This window comes from Durio zibethinus, chromosome 21, assembly GCF_047325235.1.
Source record: "Durio zibethinus cultivar Kanyao isolate XHJ-2024 chromosome 21, ASM4732523v1, whole genome shotgun sequence".
In the NCBI taxonomy this organism is placed as follows: domain Eukaryota; kingdom Viridiplantae; phylum Streptophyta; class Magnoliopsida; order Malvales; family Malvaceae; genus Durio; species Durio zibethinus.
The window spans coordinates 21444932-21461811 of record NC_143182.1 but is presented as its reverse complement, the minus strand read 5'-3'; the positions used below and the strand labels follow the sequence as shown (position 1 = coordinate 21461811).

General features: G+C 32.0%; 2 long non-coding RNA genes across 2 annotated transcripts; both read right to left on the bottom strand.

Annotated features, from left to right (window-relative positions):
• Positions 1-5359: 5359 nt before the first annotated feature.
• On the bottom strand, positions 5360-6605 carry LOC149512988 (uncharacterized). The gene is made up of 2 exons (XR_016331425.1): positions 6228-6605; positions 5360-6037 (listed from the first exon to the last, which is right to left on the bottom strand). It is a non-coding gene; the product is annotated as an uncharacterized LOC149512988 (long non-coding RNA).
• A 7341-nt stretch (positions 6606-13946) lies between these two features.
• Positions 13947-15259, bottom strand: LOC149512987 (uncharacterized). Its single transcript, XR_016331533.1, has 2 exons — positions 14776-15259; positions 13947-14589 (listed from the first exon to the last, which is right to left on the bottom strand). It is a non-coding gene; the product is annotated as an uncharacterized LOC149512987 (long non-coding RNA).
• Between the last annotated feature and the right edge of the window lie 1621 nt (positions 15260-16880).

Sequence of the window (16880 nt, the reverse complement as noted above, 5' to 3'; positions counted from 1 at the left end):
CACCTAGAGATTTTTTAAGCATCACTTCTCGAAATACCTTAGAATCTCATGCTCGAAGGCTCGGATTTATTTTTCATAAAAACTATGTTGTACACGCAATGCAAAATGCTAAAATGTTGATGTACACATTTTATTTTATTCTTTTAGAAATTTTATTTATTTTTTTATTTTTTTATTTAAATATTTGAAGAAAAGAAAAAAAATTATCATATTGAAAATTTTTAGAAATATCTTAATACACTGGTAATATTTAAAAAAATCTTTCTACCTAAGGATGTTGTAAAGCATCACTACTCGAAATACTTTAAGAATCTCATCATCGGATAATATTTTTTTTCCTCATTCTTTATTTTATTTATAACAAATTATTTAATTTTTATTTACTATTTTAGCCAAAAAAAAAAAGAAAAAATTTTTATTGCATTAGAAACTTTTTATAAATATCCAATACATTGGTAGTATTCAAAAAAAATCTTCTCATCTAGAAATTTCATAGGTATCACTACTCGAAGTACCTTTAAATCTTATTGTCGGATAAAAAAATTTTTTTTACATTTTTATTATTTTTATTTAGTAATAATTGTTTTATCAATTATTTTATAAGGTTTATTCCAAATTTTAACAAAATTATCAAAAATTTTAATTATGTATTTCATTATTTATTTTTTATTAATTATTATTAAAACAACAAAAATTTATTTTAGCAAATTTAAGCATTTTAACATGCATAAATACTAATAATAAAATTTAAAATAATTAAAATAATTAAAATTTTTTTTTTACCTGAACTGAATTAGTCAACGGTTCAATCAATGGGTCTAATGCTAGTTCAGCAGTCTAGTCTAGTTTTGGTTGGTTTCGCCATTCAGTAATTCAGATCAGGTTTCTGACAGTTCAATCACCGATTCAACTAAACTGGTCCAAGCCAATGGAGAAGAAGGTCTCTGAGTCGGATGCAAGGACCTCGAGTCGAGTCAATGGATCACACACGGATCCTCAAATTTGAAAATGACATCATTTTGGTCCTTCCTCAAACAACATCGTTTTGGCTTTAGGCAGTTTTATAAAAAGCCCAAAAAAATGTTTTCACTTTATTTCTCCCCTGTCTAAAAAAAAAAAAAACTCTCTCATTTCTTTTTTCTTAGACAAAAGGTAGGGTGTCGGTCGATCGTCGTCTTGTCACCGTCGTCTCCACTACCTGTCATCGGTTGTCATCATCGATGATTAAAAAACCCTAAAATTTCACTACAAAAATCCTTACAGCCTTTTGAGTCCTGATCTGACCTTTTTTTTTGCAAAAAAACTTTGTAAATGGTCTAGATCATGGTTAAAAGTTTAGGCCAAAATTGCCCTTTTTTTGTTTTACTGGTTTTTTTTGTTTTTTTTACTGTACTGGCATTGAGTCTACCTGTAATCAGGGGATGTGGTTCCTTCATTTGTGCTTGCTTGATTTGATGATTTTTAAAAAAAAACTGGCAGGGTTTTTTTTTTACAAAAAAGTTTTTTTTTTGCAAGGCTTCTGATTTTTTTTTATAGGGTTTCTGGTTTTTTCCTGTTGCAGAGGTTTTCATGGCTTTATTTATAGAGCAAAAAAAGAAGATCAAAATCTCAAAAAATTTAAGATTTTGGTTACCTAAGACTAGGGCAACCGTCAGCTATCAGATCAGCTGTCGATGGCTATCAAAGCTACTGGCAGTACAGCTGTAAGCGACTATCAGAGCCGTTGACGATCAATAAAAAAGTGCTAGAAAAAAATATGAAAATATAATAAATAATAATAAATAAAATGATATTTACAGCTGCCTCTCTTTACTTATTTCTGAGAATCATGAATAAGGTAGAGACAAACAAACAATCATTTTATTCGAAAAAAAAAAAACATTGAACACAAAATACCTTTTTAAAAAAAAAATTTAAAAGGCTCTTCTCAGTAGAGGTTTGATGACTTTTAAAAATTTACAATGACTTTTCTAAGCATAATGATTTTTGAAAATATAAATGGACTCTTCTAAGGAAAGGTTCAACGACTTTTGAAAATATAAATGAGCTCCTTTAAGCATAGGCTTAACAATTTTAAAATTTTCATCTTGGAAAAGCTCCTCTAAGTAGAAGCTCAACAACTCTAAAGAATTTATCTTGACAAAAGAGTCTTCTAAACAGAGGCTCAACGACTTTTGAAAATATAAGTGGGTTCCTCTAAGCAGAGAATCAACAACTTTAAAAATTTATCTTGGAAAAAGCTCATTTAAGCAAAGATTTAACAACTTTAAAGATTTCATCTTGGAAAAAGGCTCCTCTAAACAGAGGTTTGAAGGCTTTTGAAAATATAAATAAGCTTCTCTAAGCAAAGGCGCAACAATTTTTAAAAATTAATCTTAAAAAAATCTCCTCTAGGTAGAGACTTAACAACTTTAAAAATTTCTTCTTGAAAAAAACTCCTCTAAGTAGAGGCTTAACAACTTTATAAATTTCATCTTTCTCAAAACTAATTTTTCATCCTTAAATAAGCAAACCTTTTTCTTTTGAAATCTCTTGTTTGATTGGTATCTTTACCCGAAGACCAAAATTTTATTTTTATCAAGGAATGAAAGATCATTGTCCTTGTTATAATCGTTCATGGATGAGGTATTGAATGCTCTAGGTATAATGCATATAATGCAATCAAAATTATTCATTTCTAATTATGGTAAAAAAAGCTCTTGAAATTTCTTGCTTTTTGCTTCTTTTATCAAAACTCCCAACAATTGCCATATGACCAATCTATTCTTATCGTCTGACCATTGTATTCTTCTGTAACAATATTTTTCCCTTTTAGAAATCTACAACATGTTTTTCTCATCCTTTTTCATCTACCTATGTCAACTTTTAAAAAGTAATACCGAGATCTTCCATGTTTGTTTTTTCATCATTTTAATTTCAAGACAAACAAAATACAATCACATATTTTTCCTATTCATTTGTTAGGTGAACAAAGATATCGAATGAAATAAAAGAATGGATAAGTGTTATTTCTAAAGGAAAGAGAACATATTTCATTAAACTGATAATAAGTATATAATAACAAAAGTGTTCGGATAGGAATAAAGGTATCCAAGTAATATTAGCAGATAATCATGAACAAAATATTCTTAGATTTTTTTTTTTAAATCAAATCAGATGACTTTCTTGATTCTTTAGAGCTCGTCAAACTCACTTGTCATTGTGTTGTAAGGCTTTCTCTTGATGATGCTTCTCTTTCACGTCTAAGCCATCTTTGTAGGTTTTCAACTTAGATATGTCATTTTTTTAACTTTTTTCTTTTTTTTTTCTTTTTCTAAGTAAAATATTTCTTTATAGCATCTGAATTTATCATAGTAAGTAAATCATTTCCATCTATTTCTGCCAAAATCAATGCCCTATCGAAAAACGTCTTTTTCACCACATACAGGCCCTCCCAATTTGGTGTCCATTTTTTTCGATTATCATGTTGATTTGAGAAGATCCTTTTTAGCACTAAGTCTCTTTTTTTAAAGCAACGAAGGTACATTTTTTTATCATGTGCTCTCATCATCCTTCTCTGATATAACTGACCATGGCATAATGCTGTAAATCTTTTCTTTTCAATGAGGTTCAACAATTCATAATGATTTCGAACCCTTTTTGCTTCCTCTAGCTCTACTTCCATCAAAACTCTCAATGAAGTAATTTCTACTTCGACTGACAGCACAACTTCCATTCCATAAACCAAAGGAAAAGGGGTGACCCCCGTAGATATTTGAACTAATGTTATATAAGCATGCAAGACAAAAGGTAACTTCTTATGTCAATCTTTATTAGTATCAGTCATTTTCACAAAGATTCTTTTGATATTTTTATTTGTAGCTTCTACTGTCCTATTCATTTTTAGACGATATGGTGCAAAATTACAATAATAGATCTTGAACTAAGTGCACACTTCATTCATCATTTTACTATTCAAATTTTTGGCATTATCAAAAATAATCATCTCTGAAAGTCCATATATGCATATTATCTCTTTTTTTTTATGAATTTGTATACCACTGATCGAGTTACACTAGCATATGATGCACTTCTACCCACTTCGTGAAGAAATCAATCATCACATAGATGAATCTATGTCCATTCAAAGCTTTTACAGTGATGAGATCATTGACATCCATGCCCCACATAAAGATTGGTCATGGAAGAGCCAAAATGTGCAATACTGATGGTGGAGCGTGAATTTTGTTAGCATAAATTTGACACTTATGGCATCTCCTAGCATAATCAATATAGTTACCCTCCATTGTCAACCAATAATAGCCAGCTTTCATGATTTGTCTAGCCATCATATGACCATTTACATGTGCCCTACAGATTCCATCATGTACTTCTTCAATAATCTTTTTTGCCTTAGCTGCACTCATATATCTTAAGAGCACTTGATCTCTACTCTTTTTATAAAAGACTTCTCCATCAAGAAAAAAACCTATAGCCAATCTTCTGTAGTCCTTTTATCATTTTTTATTGTATGCTTCGGGTATCGCTAACCTTTGATATATTACATAATATTATGATACCATGGCTTTCCATCAACTTCTTCTTTGACACTTGAGCAATGTATTGGTACATTCTTCAAATCCAGCTGTATACATCCAATTTGATCTAAGCCCGGATCAATTGAACCTGATCCAAATAAATAAGCCCATTTGTATTTTTATTTTTATTTATTTATAAATATATATTATTATTATTTATTTATTAATCTTTTTTATTTATCTATTAATATATATACATTTTTATTATTTATCAATATATTTTTTTATTATTTATCTATTAATGTATATTTTTTATATTTATCTATTATTTTTATTTTTATTTTTATTTATCTATTAATATTTTTTTATATTTATCTTTTTTTTTATTGGTTTATCCGATCTGTTTTAATTATAATTCTTGATTCTAGAAAAGAGTTTGGCCGTAAATCAAGAGACTGGAAGAGTTAAGATTGAATTCAAAGATTGAATCCAAATCTCAGAGAGAATTAAAATTGATCAAAAACTCTTTTAATTAATCTCTCTAAATTGGTGTTGAAATAGAATCTAAGGGGACACGAAAAAAAACACATAGAGATAAAACAGAAGTTAAAAAAATTTTGATAAGTTAAATACAGTTTTAGGAATCTGTGAAAATTATTTTAGAATTTTTGAAGTTTTTTTTTGAAAAATTTTCAAAGTCTGATGAAATTTTTCGAGAACCTTGAATTTTTCTACGAGTTTTTCAGTCAACTTTGAAGCTTTCAGCATTATCTATCAGAATATGGTGAAAATTCAACCAGATTTTGGGTTGTGTTCTTCGGGTAGAGAGAAGGAAAGAAAAATAAAGAAGAAAAAGAGAGATCACACAAACACAAAAGCAAAGGGGAACAGAGAGGTCAGAAACACATGAAACAAAGAGGTCAGAAACACATAGGAACAACCAAAGAAAAACTAGTTAGCCCCCGTCTACAGACAATGGCTTAACCTTTTTTTTTTTTACCACCAGTACTTTAACTCCAAAATTCAACACCATAGTCCACTGCCTCGATTGAAATCGATAATCCATAAAGGCCAGAGTATTCCACAACCATCGCCCACCATCCCACGGCCATCTAGCCATCTCTACCAGAACTCCACCATATCATCTTGCTGCCCTCATTACCATCCCATTACCAAACCGAACCCATCACCACCCCTACCTCAATTGAAACCACTTAACCACAGCCCCAAATTCAATTCCATCACCATCCCATTGTCAATCATAACCCATGCTTACCATAAGCTCAATCAAACAGACACTGGTTGAAGCCATGAACCCTGCACACAAAACATAAATCCAATCCTCAAGAAACAAACCCAATAAAAAACTCGGCCTCAATCAAGGATCCATAATCAAATCCAAAAACAAAGCAAAATTCAAGGTCCCTTCTACTGTCCCGATCGAGACCAATCAAGTTATGCCCAAACCCCAGTCTACCACCATCATCAACTCTCCACCAATCATCCACTGTCAACAAACCCTATAAACAAAAAGCCAAAAAAAAAAAAAAAAAATCAAAGTTAGAAGCCAAAAGAGAACCAAAAATAAAGAAACATTTTTTCTCTGGGTTTGAATTTAGTTTCTTTTCCAGGGGTCTCGAGCTTTCTTCAGGCGATTTTAAGCCTCCAAATACAGTGAAAAGATAGCCAAGATCGAGTTTAAGAACATACCTCAAAATAACGGTCGTTGGGCCAGTGGAAAACAGGAGAAAAAACCGTGATGTTGATCTTGAATCCATGCCAATCCAGTGAGTTTTTGAAGAAATTAATCATACCATGTGAAAGAGGAGGCCAAATCAATTTTTTGGGCAAAATTTAGGCTCGAACGGTCACCGACTCGATGGTCGATGGTGACCGGAGACTGCAACGACAATGGCATTCTCCGAAATCTGGAAACTTGTGGAGTTTCCAACCAACTTCGCCCTTTCTTTTAGAGAGATAGACCAATTAGAAATTCTAGAGAGAGAGAGAGAGCACTCGTAAAATGAGAAGAAAGTCTGAAAAGGGCTTTTATAGCTTTGATAAAAATGATATTGTTTTAGCTAAAGAAAATGGGTTATATTCGACCCGTTTCAAGGATCCGTGCATGAAATACTGGACGATCCAACCCGGTTGCTCAGCCCGATCCTCTGTCCCAGTCTAGCTCATGCCATTTGAGCTCCAAGCCGAGTCATTTCTTGGGTGTGAAGCCGAGTAGTGGTAATTTTTCAAAGCCGAGCCGCAAATTGTTTTAAGGTTTTCTTTTTTTTTTCCATTTTTTTTCATTTTGTTCATTATTTACCAATTTCTTTTTGAATAAAAAGGATAAATGAATAAAGAAAAATATTTCAAAAAAAATTTTTTTTGAGAAAAATTGAAAGTATCAATTTTTCTTTAAAATAAGTTTTTTACAAAATATTTTTGAAGAAAAGTTGAAAGTATCAATTTTTCTTGTACAAAGTAATGAGTTTTTGAAGAGAAAAAGATTTATATCTAAAGCTGAATCATTTTTTTTCATTTTATTTCTTTTCCTTTTTGTTTCTTGAATTTTTTTTAATGTTAAATAATTCAACGATAGAGACTTTGCAAGTGAAACAATAGTCTCCTTGCATACTCTTGAAGTGATGGAATTTTTTTAATTTTCTGTTAAAAGTATTAGAGTCAATTGAGAATAATTTTTAATAATTAATTATTTGGTAAATTTTTAAAGCTTATTAGATAACACAAAATTAAGCTGGTAACATCTTTCAATAGGCGTTGTGAGGGTGCTATAACCTTTTTCACACGTAATTATACTATCGAACCCTGTTCTAGTTAGTAGACCTAAACCTATTATTTTAGGGATCCTTAGACTTAGGTGTTCCTTAAAAGGATAGATTTCTTAGGTGGCTAATCGCACCTAGATAAAAAAGATTGGTGGCGACTCATTCAAGTCAATGTCTAGCGATGACTCCTATCTAGACGTTATGATAGTTTGGTGACTCCACTGGGGACGTCTAAAAGTCAGGCCAGCAAATAAATTTGTGTTATCCAAAAGCCTAATAAAATTGAACCTTTTTGTATAGATTTTTTTATTCATTCATGTTTATTTACTTTATTAATTATGTCATTCATATGCATATGCATAACATAAGCTCTATACCCGAGCTCCGTCCCTCTAAGAGAGAGTAAAGTACTTATTTCTTTCATGAGGTTTAATACCTTCGCAGTGGCTAGCGAAATACTCTCACTCAAATTAAACCTTTTTCACTTGTAGCCTGTAATAGGTGAGGATTGGAGTGCCTTACTAGTCTATGACAGACAATGATGTAAGGAGCAATTTGAGAACCTCTAGACTTTAGCCTTAAACCATATACAGTGTACACTTAAGAGGTCAACCTAAGATAGAGCCCTTCCTACCTAATGATATATATACTTTGAAATTAGAACACAATAAGGATGTTATCTAATCATTTTGATGGTCTGACTTTATGCATCATTTTTATTATCATATGTAACATTATGCATCGGCATCACTTTTAGTTCATCTGTGAAAGTAACCATGTTATTTGTCTGATTTTGTGCATCTATATTATTTTCATGATCATGTTTTAACATTATCATTTGCATCCATTTCATATTAGATTTCATCCATGAAAATGTACATTTCATTCGTGCATCAACGTATCATACATAAAGCATAGCATAGCATTTTTAATCATAATTGTGGTGCTAAAGGTTCAAGGATAGCTCCACCAAGCATCCTCACCCACCGATATAACACAAGAGCCAAAGTTAGACAAATTGAGCAAGAAAACTCTCATCGATTTGAAAAACTTGAAAAAGCACAGGAAAAGATTGAAAATGAGTTGAGCAAGATTTTGGATGCTCTCAACAAGCTAAACAAGGGAAAAGGAATAGAAGAAAATACAAGCTAACAAGGCCCCCCATCATAAGAAATGGCTGACCCTTTATATCCTCTAGGTTTTGGTCCATAACAAGCCCAATCCACACAGAATATACCACCATAGCAGTTCACATATCCTGTATACCCTGGAATACCATCAGTTTCAAACCTAGGGCATTACCATAGCTATGTAAATCCTATCTTTACTGAAAAGATAGTAGAACCGATCCAAGTTCTTAATCTAAATGACTTGGAATAGAAGGAGAACGAAAAAGCAAATGTGGTGGAATATCATAAAAATTCAAAAATTAGTATGCTTGAACAAAAGTTACGAGCAGTGGAAGGAGTGGGTTTTTATGGTTCTATCGATGCTGCTAGACTCTGTTTAATCCTACATGTGGTTATCCCTTTAAAGTTTAAAGTCCCAGAGTTTAAGAAATATGATGGTACAAAGTGTCCGAAGATTTACATTATTATGTACTGTCAAAAAATGATTGCCCATACCAATAATGAAAAGCTTTTAATGCACGTCTTTCAAGATAACCTCACTGGTTCTACTGCTAGGAGGTATGTCCATCTGGACATACCATCGTATTCGTTCTTGAAGTGATATGGTCCATGACTTTATTAGTCAATACCAGTATATCATAGACTTAGCTCCTGATCGCCTTTCCTTACAAAATATGGAAAAAAAAGTGACTGAATCATTCAAAAAATATGCCAAAGGTGGAGAGACATGGCTACTCAGGTGCAACCTCCTTTGATTAAAAAGAAGACCACTGTATTGTTTGTCAGTACTTTGAAATCCTCTTATTATGAAAAGATGATAGGGAATGCCATAAAAAATTTCGCTGACATGGTAATCTCAGGCAAAATCATTGAGAATGCCATTAAAAATGGTAAGCTGAAAGGAGAAGAAACCAAGAAGGCACCCGAGAAGAAAGAGACTGAAGCTCAAGTTATAGGCTTTGACAGACAGTTCAAAGGGTACTAACCCTATCTAAAAGGTTACTTCCCATACTACCCTGCTGTGAATAATACCTCATCTTACCCATATCAGCCCATACCCTAACCATCTTACTTATCCACATACCAACATATTTATAACCCCCATGCTCCCACATATAGCTTTACTATTCAACCTCTCATAAGGCCCTAAGCTTATCTTGCTAACCCAACAAGTGGTTTACGAGAGCAACGAATTACTTGAGAAAAACTCATATTCGATCCAATCCCCATGACTTATACGAAGTTATATCGAGAGCTCTATAACAGCCACTTGATTGCCTCTAATCGCGTGGAGCCGTTCAAGCCACCCTATCCTAAGTGGTATGATCCTACAGCTCACTGTGACTACCACTATAGAATTGTTGGCCATTCCATTGAAAATTGCACCGCTCTAAAGCATAAGGTGCAACAGTTAATCAAAGATAGAATGGTAAATTTTGATCAATGAGGAGCAATAATCCAATATTAGTGGCAATCCATTACCTAACATAATGTCAAAGCTTTGAATGAAAATCAAAAGCACGTTGATCAAAAAAGGCTTGGAAAGTTACAATGAATCAATGGACAAGATGTCAATAAAGATCCTTCACCAGATTGCACAAGCGTATAATTCTAAAAAATGAAGATAAGGTTGATTGGAAGTTTTTTATCATTTTAAGATTTCTTTTAGAGTAATATTAGGATTTCTTTTAGGTAGTATGATTTTTTTTAAGTAGTAGGATTTCATTTGGTATCATATTAATAAAAGGCAAAGATAATGCATTTCATTACATTTTCTCTTTCATTCAACCACTGTTTCATGCTTTGTTACCTTTCATAACTTTTCATTCCCATTTTTAAATTCCAGATGATGAATGTTTAGACAATGATAACAATAATTCTGGAATTTAATTTTGAGAACTCATTTACATTAATTTAAAGAGATTATTTAAGCAAAAGAAGTGAGCTACTTATAGATGGGAAGTTAATATGACTTGAAAAAGTGCAGTTTTTTATAAAGATTCATGAGCTTATTTTTATTCAATAGATTATGTTCAAAGAAAGCATTCACATTTGAGATGAAAAATAGCCATATTTCTTTTAGAAAACTCATTCATTGTTACCCCTTTGAACCTTTTATGATTTTTTTTTTTTAAAAAAAACCCTACCCAAGGATCATCCTCCACACTTGAGGGCAATTTTTGAAAAAAAAGAGCCCAAAGATCACAATAGGTATAAAAAAAAGAGAAAAAATAAATGCCATAACAAGTTGGGGCAAAGTAATGAGAGTCATTTTGTGAAGAATGAGATGAAAAAAAAATAGTGGAATGATATGGAATGGGGCAAAATGTCAAGTTACATCAGATGAAAAATGATCCTTTAGTTTTAAACCTTTTAAACATATATTTTGAGCCTATTGTATCCACTTCTTATAGTGGCCTATATTATAACATTTAAAAGTCTATGTGGATCAAATGTGAATGCTCAAATTAAATGATCATATGTTAGGCTAAGATATGTTTGTGATAGAACGACAGAATTATGCTTCGTTGCTCTAGAAATTGATGTGGAAAAGATATCCATAATGGGTGAAAGAATGAAGAAAATGAAAAAAAGGAAAAATGAAAACAAATAAAAAAATGAAAAAAAATGAAGAAAGATGAAAGAAGAAAAAGAAAGACTTAAATTAAAAACTTAAAAAGGTGATTTGGGTAGACAAATCTCTGAGCTGAAAGTTGGATAAACAGTTCAAATATATAGAAGATCAAGGCATCTAAAAAGTTGAGGCAAAGTTTAATAAGCTCAAAATGATTTCGACAGTAAATGGAATGAGTTTTTGAAAAAGAATCATGGATTAATGTTCAAAATTGTTTAACTATTCATTGTTTGGATATACCACTCATCCCAATGACATACATCTAACTTATTTCTTTCCTCCATTTGCTTTTGTACTAAGACTTTCTCCTTATTGATTGTTTTTCTCCCAATGCACCTTGTGCTCTTTTATTCTCACATCCTTAGAATGAATTAAAGAAATATATGATTGCATTGTGTTTGTCCAGAATTGAAATGATAATGAATGAATGAATATGTGCTTAAAAGGTTCTTGCATTCTTTTGAAAGAAATCCAAGATGATAAGGCAAAAATGATGAAAAGATGATAGAAACTTGAAAAAAATGACACATGGGATGGCCAAATGATGAACATAGGGATGAATTGCTTAACAAAATGAATAAAAGGCAAAAATTTAGAAAGCTGATGTGATCCAAAAATGTATATGGTGATGGATTGGCTGACATAGCTTATGAGTTATTATCAAATGGTAAGAATAGTATAGGCCAAGGGATGAAATTTATGCTAAAATTGCTAGTACTGAAGAGCTTGTGAGTCATGATTAAATGATATGGGGTAATGGACAGAACTTGTCTAAGAATTGTTAGTGTTGAGAGGCCTATGAATGATGATCAAGTGATGAAAATGATAAGGATTAATTAACGAAACTTGTTTTAGAGTGCTAAGAAGCTAGAGTTGGAAAAGAAAGATGAGAGATGATGGAGTCTTAAGGATCATATTACCACGTTTTGATTAGAATTTCATGACATTGACATCCACATTCCATGCATTATGTTTGCATTGTTGTTTTGAGATTGTTTGAAACTTCAATTTGGATATGCATTTGCATAAGCCAGTAAGCATTTGGATTATGGCTAAGAATATGGCATTATGAGAATCCAGGTTGTTGCATCAGTGAAAGTTTGAAGCTCATTTGAAAAAAAAAAGTTTTGAATATCAAATAAGAATATTTGAATCTTTAAGGTGTGAAACCTAAAATTTATCGAATGTGAATCTTCGAACCAAATGAGAATCTTTGAAGTATGAAACCTAAAATTTGTTGAATAAGAAGCTTTGAACTGAAATGTGAATCCCAAATTTGTCAAACATGAACCTTTGAACCTGAATGAGAAGCTTTGAACTTTTGGATGTGAATCTCTAAAATTCAAATGATACTCTTTAAATATGGATGCGAATCTTAAGATCTTGCAAATTTGAATTCTTGTGAAAATGAAATTTTGAGAGTCAAATTTTAGTGAATTTTTATGAATTTTGAACTCAAATTGTGAATCTTTGAGTTCTTATTACAAATTTCATCAGATCTGATCTATAACTCCTTTGGACATGATTGTTAATGAGTAATTTATTTTTCAAAAATTATGGTGCCTTTATTTAGAGGAGCAATTTATTGTTCAAAAGTTATGGAGCCTCTACTTAGAGAAGCTTTGTTTATTTTTTCAGGTCGTTGAGCCTTTGCTTAGAGGAGCTTTGTTTATTTTTCTAAAGTTGTGGAGCCTCTGCTTAGAAGAGCTTTGTTTATTTTTTCAAAGTTATTGAGCCTCTAATTAGAAGAGCTTTGTTTACTTTTCCAAAGTCATTGAGCCTCTGCTTAGAGGAGCTTTATTTATTTTTTCAAAGTCGTTGGGCCTCTGTTTAGAAGAGCTTTATTTATTTTTCAAAAGTTGTTGAGCCTCTGTTTAGAGGAGCTTTATTTATTTTTCAAAAGTCATTGAGCCTCTATTTAGAGGAGCTTTATTTATTTTTCAAAGTCGTTGAGCCTCTGTTTAGAGGAGCTTTGATCAAAATTTAAAAAAAAATAAAAAACAAAACAAACAAAACAAAAAAAGGTAAAAAAAAATTCAATTGAATCTTGAATGGGTATCTACGTCTTTACACAATTTTTGTTTCACAGAAAATGCGCAAATAGGAGCAGTTGTAAACACCTAATTTGGTCCAAGTCTAGATGAATTGAGCTTGATCCAAATGGGTAAGCCCATTTGCATTTTTATTTTTATTTATTTATAAATATATATTTTTTATTATTATTTATCTATTAATTTTTTTTATTTATCTATTAATATATATACATTTTATTATTTATTAATATATTTATTATTATTTATTTATTAATGTATATTTATTATATTTATCTATTATTATTATTTTTATTTATCTATTAATATTTTTATATTTATCTATCAATGTATATTTATCTATTATTATTATTATTATTTTCGATGGTTTATCCGATCTGAATTCTATTTTAATTATAATTCTTGGTTCTAGAAGGGAGTTTGGCCATAAATCAGAGGATTGGGAGAGTTGTGATTGGATTCAAAGATTGAATTCAAATCTCAAAGGGAATTTAGATTGATCAAAAACTCTTCTAATCAATCTTGATAAATAGGTATTGAAAAAGAATCCAAAGGGACACGAAAAACACACACAGAGAAAAAACATAAGCTAAAAAGGTTCTGGTGCATTAGATATAGCTTTAGGAATTTGTGGAAATTTTTTTATAATTTTTAAAGTTTTTTTCTGAAAACTTTCTGGAAATTTTTCAGAATCCAACGAAATTTTTTGGCGAACCTTGAATTTTTCGACGAGTTTTTTAGCCAACTTTGAAGTTTTCGGCATTATTTTCTAGAATCCTGTGAAAATTCAATCGGATTCTGAGTTGTGTTCTTCGGGTAAAGAGAAAGAGAGAAAAAAAATAGAGATCACACAAACACAGAAGCAAAGGGGAACAAAGAGGTCAGAAACACACAGGAACAGCCAGAGAAAAACCAATTAGCCCCCCGCCTACAGACAATGGCTTAACCTTTTTTTTTCACTACCAGTACCTTTAACTCTAAAATTCAACACCATAGTTCATTGCCTCGACTGAAATTGATAATTCATAGAGGCCAGAGCATTCCACGACCACCGCCCACAGCCATCTAGCCATCTCTACCAGAACACCACCATATCATCTTACTGCCCTCATTACCATCCCATTACCAAACCGAGCCCATCATCACCTCTACCTCAATTGAAACCACTTAACCACAGCCCCAAATTCAACTCTATCACCATCCCATTGTCAATCATAACCCATGCTTACCATAAGCTCAATCAAACAGACACTACTTGAAGCCATGAACCCTGCACACAAAACATAAATCCAATCCTCAAGAAACAAACCCAATCAGAAACTCGACCTCAATCAAGGATTCATAATCAAATCCAAAAACAAAGCAAAATTCAAGGTCCCTTTTACTATCCCAATCGAGACCAATCAAGTTACGCCCAAACCCCAGTCTACCACTATCATCAACTCTCCACCAATCATCCATTGTCAGCAAACCCTATCAACACAAAGCCAAAAAAAAAAAAATCAAAGTTAGAAGCCAAAAGAGAACCAAAAATAAAGAAACATTTTTTCTTTGGGTTTTCAGTTTAGTTTCTTTTCCAGGGGTTTCGGGCTTTCTTTAGGTGATTTTAAGCCTCCAAATTCGATGAAAAGATAACCAAGATCGAGTTTAAGAACATACCTCAAAATAGCGGTCGTTAGGGCAGTGGAAAGTAGGAGAAAAAGTCACGACATTGTTCTCGAATCCACGCCAATACAATGAGTTTTAAAGAAATTAATCATACCATGTGAAAGAGGAGGCCAAGGTAATTTTTTGGGCAAAATTTAGGCTCGAACGATCATCGACTCGGTGGTCGACGACGACCAAAGACTGCAACGACGGTGGTATTCGTTAGAATCTGGAAACTTGTGGAGTTTTTAACCAACTTTGCCCTTTTTTGGAGAGAGATAGACCAACTAAAAATTCTAGAAAGAGAGAGAAAGCACTCGTAAAATGAGAAGAAAGTTTGAAAAGGGCTTTTATAGCTTTGATAAAACGATGTCGTTTTAGCTAAAGAAAATGGGTTCTATTCAACTCGTTTCAAGGATCTGTGCATGAAATACTAGACGATCCAACCTAGTTGCTCAGCCCAATCCTCTGTCCCAGTCTAGCTCATTCCATTTGAGCTCCAAGTCGAGTCATTTCTTGGGTGTGAAGCCGAGTTGTGGTAATTTTTCAGAGCCGAGCCTAAATTGTTTTGAGGTTTTTTTTTTCATTTTTGCCATTTTGTTTATTATTTACCAATTTCTTTTTAAATAAAATGAATAAATGAATAAAGAAAAATATTTCAAAAAAAAATTTTTTTATTTGAGAAAAAATTAAAAGTATCAATTTTCCTTGAAAATAAGTTTTCTAAAAAATATTTTTGAGGAAAAGTTGAAAGTATCAATTTTCCTCGAAATTAAAGTTTCAGAAAAACATTTTGGGGAAAAGTTGGTATCAATTTTTCTTGTACAAAAGCAATGAGTTTTTAAAGAGAAAAAGATTTATATCTAAAGTTAAATAATTTTTTTTCATTTTATTTCTTTTCCTTTTGGTTTCTTGAATTTTCTTTAATGTTAAATAATTCGACGATAGAGCCTCTGCAAGTGAAACAGTAGTCTCCTTGCATACTCTTGAGGTGAGAGAATTTTTTCAATTTTTTGCTAAAAGTATTAGAGTCAATTGAGAATCATTTTTAATAATTAATTACTTAGTAAATTTTTAAAGCTTATTGGATAACACAAAATTAAGCTGGTACCATCTTTCGATGGGTGTTATGAGGGTGCTATAACCTTCCTCACATGTAATCATACTCCCGAACCCTGCTCTGGTTAGTAGACCTAAATCTATTCTTTTAGGGACCCTTAGGCTTAGGCGTTCCTTAAAAGGATAGATTCCTTAGGTGGCCAATCACACCTAGATAAAAAAAATTGGTGGCGACTCCTTCAAGTCAATGTCTAGCGATGGATCCTCAGATTTAGACGTTATGACACCAGCTTAATGTGTTGGATCTCAATATTTGAATCTATTTTGATCATTGTAACTAGAATAGCCAATGCATCAGCAATTTGGTTCTCCTCCCTAGGCAAATGCTTAAACTGAATTTTTTTTAAATTGCTTGACCAACTCAAAGATGTATTTATGGTAGCAGATCAGCTTGGAGTCTCTTGTTTCCCATTCACCTCGTAACTAATAGATGACCGAAGCTAAATCTCTAAACATATCTAACACTTTGATCATTTTTTCAATTACTGCTTGTAAACCCATAACACAATCCTCGTATTCAATCACATTGTTTGTGCAATTGAAATTCAACCTAGCTGTGACGAGATAATTGTGTCCATTAAGAGATATCAAAATTACCCCAATACCATGACCCAAAATGTTAGTAGCTCCATCAAATTACATCCTTCAAGACTTCCCAACAGGTTCATTCTCATCAATGACTATCACATCTTCATCAAGCAAATCTAGTTTCATTGGTTCATAATCTTCGACTGCATGATCAATAAGAAACTTTGCTATTACACTTCTTTCAATAGCCTTTTGAGTTACATAAGCAATATCATATTCTGAAAACATAACTTACCACCACACTATTCTTTTTGTTAATGAAAGCTTCTCAAAGATATACTTAATAGGATCCAACTTTGCTATGAGCCAAGTAGTGTGATAAAGCATGTATTATCTGATCCTTTAAGCTATCCAGGCCAGTGCATAACATATCTTTTTTAATGGTATCAGTGAACTTTTTACTCAAGTAG